General features: G+C 34.9%; 1 pseudogene; it reads right to left on the reverse strand.

Moving 5' to 3' along the window:
* Positions 1-299: 299 nt before the first annotated feature.
* On the reverse strand, positions 300-3,241 carry LOC111391467 (annotated as a pseudogene).
* Between the last annotated feature and the right edge of the window lie 5,896 nt (positions 3,242-9,137).

Genomic DNA, 9,137 nt, shown 5'->3' on the forward strand with positions numbered 1-9,137 from the left:
ATTTGAAAATTCTGCCACAAGATTTGACTTCTTTTGTAAAACGAGCCTCTATAATCAAATGCCTAAAGCTATTCCAACTAATTTACAAAGAAATTGCAGGAAAAATCTTTGTCATATCACTTTATGGTATTTTCTTCAATCATTTTAGATGAATTAAAGTACCCGTAATTCTTCAAAAAAATAAAAATAAAAAAGGAAAAAAAGAATACAATAACATAAAAACCCCTTCACATAACCCAAAAAAGTACAAAAAGCTGAAACAATGATCACAAATGGTAAAAAAAAAAAATGCTAAATAGCCTAATAAAGCCTTTCGTTCCTTTCCATGGAAAATATTCCTGATCCATAAGTAGAATGCATAACATCAGCCAACAAAGGAAACTGTAAGGATGCAAATAGCGTAACTGGAACACAAGCTGTGAGAGCAATCGGGATAATAATCCAAGCCAGTTGATGTCCAACCACAATGAAAAATCTTGCACTAAAAGCAAGTAGCATTGATGCTATCGAAAAGAAAAGTGTTGTTAGGCCAATAATCAGCCTCTTCGGCAAAGACTCAAGGAAATCTTCTTCAGCATAACGCGAGGTGAATATAGATAAGAACATCAATATACATTTCACAGAGGAGAACAGAGCAAGTGCATTTGATATGGAGAAAATTATAAATGACTTGTCTTTAAGGAACATAGGGGTTCCTGTATTATTGTTTTTGCCTCCTGGTACTGTAAAAATTGCAGCAAACATTACTGTAGTAATAAGTGTCGCAACAAGCATGCAGGATGATGCTGTATCCTTCATTCATTTCTCCCCACTCTCGACTAATCCCTTGTGTTCCTGAGTAAATAGCATTTGGGGCATTCTACCTTCTGAGTCTTTCATTTCCTTGTATAATGGCTGCATATTCTTCTCAACTTCCTTTGAATGTTAAGAAGAAGAGTCAAAACACATGGAAAGGAATTATAATTAACTTAAAGTTTGAACACAATTCGAAAGTCACCTTAAACCACAGCAACTCCCGTTGCATTTAAAGTGCGGAACCAGAGAAAATTTTAAGTCTATTTGAAGGAGCTATGTTAGCAGCCATGTGCAACATATTACAGTTGTTGGGGTTCTTATAGGATGTGATCAAATCCTTGTACACTCCTATGTCATAAAGAAGTTTGAAGATTTTTTCTTGGCGATGAATTACCGCAAAGTGAAAAATGCTTCGACTTTGTTCATCAACTTTCCAAATGAGATCAGGATTGGAGAGAATAAGCTCCCTGATGAACTGAAAGTTTCCAAATTCTGCAGCTATAAAAAATGGTCGTGAAGGGCTTCTGAGTAACTTCTTAATTTCTAAATCATCCGATAAGAAGAGAACCTGTTTCCACAAGCATTTTACCAACTCCAGGGCTTGGGATTGCATCAGCGTTTTCTCAATAACTCCCTGGATTCCTGGAGTTATAAGGAAACAAAAGTCAAACTCACTAAAATTAATGAGCATGCTTATCATAGGACTTGTAATGCATTCCATACCTGTTAGGTGCATAGCACGATTGAGAAGTCTGAAGTTGCTAGTACGACCAGTCTTGTTCAACAGTTTTGCACTCACACCTGAAATATAACTGATGTTGTAGAATTCTACAATACTTGATTCAATAAGGAACACAAATGAGAGTGCCTTTTCAGTTTGCCATGCTTTGCTAGGTTAACATAGAGGTTACAATTTAAATAGAAATGAATAATCTTACAGTGGTAAACACATCTCTGCCAGATTCATAGTTCAATTTTGCCTAAAAATGCTGAAGTCTTTCGTGCTAGAACATGAAGTGCTGTCTCGCCATTGGGCTCTTTTTCAATGGCTAGTTCCGGTTTTTGTTGAAGTATATGCAGAGCAACATCTGAAAATAGTAAACAATTAGCCTCATCTATGCTGGTTTTTCAAATATGTATATATTTGTTTGTTGATCGAATGCTATCTCACCGTATAAATCAGAGCTAATAGTTGCAATTAGTAGCCCAACATAGTCCTCTTTGGTAAGATCTTGGCCATCCGCTACTGAAGAAAGATACCAGACCATGTCTCTATATCCCAATAAAGCAGCAATGTGTAGGGCTGTTACTCCATTTATACCTCTTATCATTGGCAAGTAACTGTTTTTTGCTACCATTAACTCTGCAATTTTTGTAATACCAGATGCAACAGCAAAGCAAAGCGCGGTATTTTCATACTTATTTTTAAGTTCCAAATCCAATGGATCCATCATTTTGACCAATTCTTCTACAAATATTATCTGTTTTGCCCCTGCTGCAATATGCAGAGCACTTTCCCATCCGTTAGAGATCCTTGCAGTTATTGCTTGAGGATGTAGATAAAAAAATTCTTTTGCTTCTTCCCAGTCACCCTTGTGTGCAGCATTGTATAGAGGCACATACATTGCAAGATTCCTGGCGGAATTAGTCACTTCTAATGTTAATGAACAAAAGGCCCAAGTCAGAAAACCAATATAATTATGTTTGTTCAAGTATACAAAACAATGGCAGCGACAGAGAAGTTCAGTGGAAAATACATCATTTTTTTATTCGACTATTGGCAATATAAACATATCAAGTGGAGAAAAAAGGCAAATCACAAGTGTTTCCCTAAGCAAACAGAAATATTACATCGATAGGCCCATGAAACCCCTAATTTAGCCATAGAATCTTATGGTAAAAAGAGTTCACTTACCGGCTTCCTCCGAAAATGAGACAAGATGTGGTTGTGTCCCGGCAGGAACGGAATGCGTGGAAGTTTGATTTGGGATTTGGCCATTGGAACAGTAGGTTAGCTGAACTGGAACAAGAGGGTAAGAAGTGATTCCAGTGTTGTTCAAGTCAGGTTCTTCGGCACCACCAGAGGCCGGGATGGAGTTTAGTTCCCGGAAGCAGGACTGAATAGAAAGAATTCTGAAGTTGAATCTTGTTCAAGTTTTCCATTGCTCGCGACCAGATCAACTACTACTTCCAGCTATGGAAGAAATAATAGCCTTTGTGTCGCAGACATGGGGCTGTCTGGAAGCAATTTTGTGTAGATTACTTGAATCATGCTATGTTCACGTAACCAGACAGATACACACAATGAAGGCCCACTTTTTTCTTGGGCGGATCCATGCGCACGTGAAAGAATGTATGTAAACCTGGTAAAACGAATTTGGCAAACCTGCTTAATTGTAATTCCTTTTTCAAACGTCGGACACAAAGGTGGATCCCTTGTGTGCATTATTGACTAAACAATGATTCAAAGATAGAAATGTCCCTCTGTATAGGGTATCATTTTCATAGAATTGAGTAAATAATTGCTGCTCTTTCACTGACAACACCACTGTGTAACGACAACAAATTTTATTAAAATTTTGTACCAAAATCTCGCCGAGACAAGAGCTAAGAAGCTACAATGAATTCTTCAATATGAAGTCAACTCAACCAGTTTTAGAGACTCCTCACTAGTTGAAAACTTATTGATCAAGAATATGCTCAATCAGTGCAAGAATATTCCTAAAAGATGTGTGAAGTAAAGAAAAGAATACTACCACATTATAAAAAATATAATTTCTTAATACAGGAGCATGCAGGCCGCGGGCCTCTATTGCCTGATTATCGAGACCAGTTGACTGCCAACCATAGAGATTGGCTGACTATGAGGATCGTTCTTGGACTGTGCTATTTTATGATTACTGGCTACTACTGACACTATTAGTAATTCAAAAGGGTCATTAGCACAAAACCTCCCCACCTTTCTATGTTCTTGTGGAAAACGTCCATACCTTTTGTTTTTTGATGGATTACATCCTCATATTTATCTTTTTTTTTTTTGCGCAAAACGTCCTTATGTCAATTCCCCGTTAAAATGCTCCGTTAAATCAAAGGGTAATTAGCACAAAAGGTCCCTACCTTTCAATATTATTGTACAAAATGTCCCTACCTTTCATTTTTGACATAATAAGCACAAAAAGTATGTTACATTTCAATATTATTGTGCAAAAAATCCATACCTTTCATTTTTTAGCATTTTTGCCCCTACCTTTCACCTTTCATTGCGCAAAAAGGTCATTTTTATCCTTTTTTTAATAAAATGATGATTTTACCCACCTATTCAAATAAAGCAAAAAGAAAATGTGAATTACCAACTACAACCATAGTCTTTAAGTTTTTAAAAAATTACAAAGAAATCAAAAATTCTGAATCACCACCACTTTCACAACCTATCAAGCTGCCAACTATAAATCCACATAACACCACCTTTTGGCCAGCATGCCCACCGGATTCCACCACCGTAAATGTGGTTGTTTTGGGCAGATTGATGACCAATACTATGGAGGAGGATATTGGAGAGAGTGAGGCGAGACTGGCAGTGGTGGAGTCCGATAGGTATTGTGGCCGAAAGGTGGAGCTATATGGATCTGTAGGTGGTGGCTTGGTGGGGTTGTGAAAGCAGCGGTAGTGGAGAATTTAGAACTTATCTGTAATGTTTTGAAAGATTTAGGACTATGATTGCAATTAATTATTTATTTTTCTTTTCTTTTTTTTATTTGAATAAGAGGGTAAAATCAGCCTTTTATTGAAAAATGGATGAAAATGACCTTTTGCACAATGAAAGGTGAAAAGTAGGGGTGAAAATACTAAAAATGAAAGGTAAGGACGTTTTGCACAATAACATTGAAAGGTAGGGACATTTTGTACTAATTATGCTAAAAAATGAAAGGTATGGACATTTTGCACAATAATATTAAAAGGTAGGGACCTTTTGTGCTAATTACCCTTTGATTTAACGGAGCATTTTAACGAGGAGTTAACAGAAGGACATTTTGCGCAAAAAAAAAAGTTAAAGGTGAGGGTGTAATCCGCCATAAAATGAAAGGTAGGGACGTTTTCTACAAAAACATCGAAAGGTAAGGATGTTTTATACTAATTACCCTTATTCAAAATATAACAATGTCATATGTACTGTTATGTGTTTACATAGTATATTGTTATGATAAAATAATTATTCACAATAAATAAGTTGTGTGTTTATATATTATTGTATTATTTATTATTGAGCATGTGATTAAAGTGCCTATGGTCACTTGAGATGATATAAGTTTGATACTTACGTTGAGAAATATAGTGTGATATTATTTATATTTTTATCATAGAAAATCTGTTCACAAACGATGCATAAGGGTTGGAGCCTTGTATTGGAAGCTTGTAGTGTTGATCGATTTATTATTTAGGTTTGTAATGTGTCCTTATAATAGAAAATAGTTAAATGTGACACTAGTACACTCGAAGTGTATTGAACGAAAAGCGTGTCGAATTTAATTATATAGCATGACCATGCGAAGAATTAAATTCCACTTGACCGCTATGTATTTCATCTAAATCCCTTGACATGATTATGTATATCTTTTCGTGATTTTAATAATTTTTTTATTTATCAATGGGTGAGATCATTTTGATTATTAAATTTCTCAATGATTTAGGAACTTATGAATGAGCAAAGTAGAAAATATGAATTTGTGTTTGGAACCGTCACTCTAAAAACTGATAAAGTGATTATTTAAGTATTTTCTGTTGAACGGTTAAAATTTGAGCTTAGTGTTGGCTAAAGTTCGACATCTATGATTAATTCATAGGACCGTTGAAGAAAATGTTATTTAAATTAGTGAGAATAATTAAAAGGGCAAAATGGTAATTTATGCTCGTACCTAATTATCGGATTTCAAACGAGGATAAAATACATATATGACATGTCGAAGAAAGTATTACAAATTTATTCGCTTCTATGATTTTATATATTCCAAGAATTCAGATTTTGTCTTTAGTGGAAAAACTAAAGATTAATAATTAGATTGGTTGGTTTACGATCTACAATGTCGTATCTAATTATTGGAGCTTGGATAATATATGTTCCACCAAGTCCCTATAGTAGCTCCATAAAGTATTGAAACTTAATTACGGTAATTATAATAGTTTTGGGTTTAATTATAATTACAATAAAATTTTGTACTTAGTTGTAATTACTATGAAAGTTGTAAATTTAATTATAATTGTAATTGAAGTTCTAGAACCACGTGTAATTAAATGTAAACTAATTGGATTTAGAATTTAATTAAAACTCATACTTGAATTTTAATTAAAACTCTTATTTGAATGTGTAATTATTGTACTACAAGGATTGTAACTATTCTATTTCAAATAGAGATTAGATGGAAACTAGACATCCAATGTAATTGTACAAAAATCATAATACATAATTACATGGTATTCAAATTTGGATTTTGAAAAAAATATTTTTCTTGCTTTTATCAACTGTCCAGTTTGGAATTAATTAATTTTTTACCGGTACAATGGCAAAATCCTTTGCTATTTTTGAAGAACTGCTGTTGGATCCTTGAAATTTTTTGGGCTAAAGATTTAAATTAAATATTGGACTTAGATTCAATTAGTTTTAATTTAATTATGTGGAAATTACACAAACCCATACTTAAATTACTCCAAATTCCTAAATCAGGTTGGAAGTTTGATATTTCATAAATCAGATTTTTTTTGTATTATTTATTAAAAAAACATATAATAAATGTTTCCATATTTCACGTGTTTAAAATTTGGAAACTCTATATTTTGAAGAACCTCCCTCCACGTTCATTCATGTCTCCATAGTTTACGACTATCACCCCCGTTCAGTCAAGCCTTAATTGCCATTCATCGCTGTCTGTTCCTCGGCGAACTCGCGACAGCCATCGTCCACGATCGAATGGACTTCTATTGAATAGAGTTTGAGTAACATATGTAGAGACAATCAAATCGCACAATTCAAAATTTTCAAGGAATGGCTTGTTCAAGGAGTGATAAGCAAGGGGAGAAACTTGGAAGCCATGATTCAGAAATAAGAGGTAAACGAAAAGTTGATGAAGTGCAAAAAGATTCCTGATCTAAAAGAACAAATCCACACGGCGGGCCACAACTTCACATGTGAAGAAGGTTTGTTTTCTCTTTAAATTTTTCACTTATTTTCGAGCACATCTCCGAACATTTTAATGGATGGGTAACGTGTATGGATAAATTATTTTGAATTTGTGATATATATTGCATTGAACTTGTAGTGTGTAATTGTAATCGAAATGTTGGATTCTAGAAAGGGTTTTTCCTATTGGTTTGAAATTTCGTTGTTCAATTGTGATTTATGTAAAGGGATTGTGTCGTTTCCTAAGTGTGCTGCTCAATTATCATATGTGGAAGGGGACATGTGACCCATATGTTGCTATTGTTTTTACCTAAAGTCCCACCTGTGACTAACTGTTGCATTTTTTGTGACCAATTTCCAGGTCTGGAGATTTACTATACCGGAGAAAAGTTGGTTTCTGGGAAAAATTAAAATTACCCCCGTGAAAGGCATGCTGACAAATTTCAAAAATAATCTAAATGAAGCTCAACATTGAATACTGTAGAATATATGTTTTTCCCACTTCTTGGAATGTGAGTTGTCCAATCCCAACTGATACACTTCTTTCTGTGAGGTAGGTGCAACAACCTAATGAGAGTAATCTATGGTTTAACATAGCCGAAAGATTTGTAAAGTTCTCAAGTTTTGGAGTTTTGTTTAGTGACTGGGCTTAGATACGTTGGTGATACTGATACAAGTAGGATGAAAACATCACTTTACGTTTGAAAATGCGTATTTTCCAATGTTGAAAAATGTGACTCATGAAGATGTCAATGAAGCATTTCTTGGTACGACTGACATTCCGGATGAGGATATTTCTATGCTAGGTGCATTGTATTTCATAACGTCATATTTATATTCGAGAGATTACAAGAAGGCTATGTATCACTTCTTATTCGAGGTAGTTGAAGATTTTAATGCTATGAATTTGTTTCCATGGGGTAAGTCTCTCTTTAGCACGCTAGTAACTTCATTGAGAGGGGGTTGAGTAAGAGAACAACTTATTATAGACTCAGAAGCTTGCTCGTAGAGTTCCAGGTGTGGATTTACGAGATAATTCTCAGTCTTGATGGATACATAGCTAGAAGAATATCCAAAGTGTACCCCCGATTAGGAATTGGATGGTTGATAATCACCTATCGACTGCAAAGCACAAAGGGCTTGAATGCTTCTCCAATCCAGATGTAAATGACTAATCTTGTAGCATTATTATATGTGAATTAGTACTTGCACATACTTACATGTCGCAGATCATATTAAGTCGGTCGTAAATTAATTTCCTCAATTCACAATTCACATTCATGAAGTCACAGATCCTATTCAGTCTATCACAGAAATTCGATACAGGTCACAAGCATTTTTATGACACGCTTGACGTTGTTATATCACAACACATGTCAATCTAACTGCTGATTTCAACCTATATTCATATATTTTCACAGTGCAGCAGTATATCTGATCATTCTTATATTTTTGTTTTGCTGACATCAAATTTTTACTGTGACCTAGACCCCCAAAAGTTTAAATGGCGGTGCCGTACATGACGGAGGTGTGGCATGAAAAACCTATCCAACCTGATTGGTCATGTGGGAAGAGAGAAAGGGTGGTAGCACAAACATATCAGTTTATTATGCTGGGACCAGTACAAAGCCAAGTGTTTCAGGGATTAAACAATCTACTCCTTTGCTTTTACTAACTGATAAAAGATTGGGGCACTCTACTGTGCACATTGATGAAGACGATTTTGTTGACCCACCACTCAGATGGTAGGGGACATCAGTCGACGAAGATTCACTAGGTGGGAAAGTAAGTCAGTCGACACAACTAAACTACATACACTTGATTCAGAGGGTCAACCGTCAAATAATGCAAGTTGTTATAGTTTTATCTATCATGTCACAAGTCCATTTATTGTTATCAAATGTTGCTGACACAGTCATTCATTACAAGTCCCAGAATTATACATATCTCAATTACTAGGTCACAAATCAAATGGAATTTCAATATGGGTCAAGGTCACTATTTTATTTCACATTTCACCATCATCAGTTACCTTATCATAGGTGAGAAATAATTTTAGCTGACAAATATCTGATCTCCAGTCCAAAAATTGATTGCTCAAGAGGCAGCTCTAGGTAATGCAGTCACAGATCTCATCTTTGAAGTCTGATCAACAAAAGAAACTGAACCT

This window comes from Olea europaea, unplaced genomic scaffold (genome assembly GCF_002742605.1).
Source record: "Olea europaea var. sylvestris unplaced genomic scaffold, O_europaea_v1 scaffold796, whole genome shotgun sequence".
In the NCBI taxonomy this organism is placed as follows: Eukaryota; Viridiplantae; Streptophyta; class Magnoliopsida; order Lamiales; family Oleaceae; genus Olea; species Olea europaea.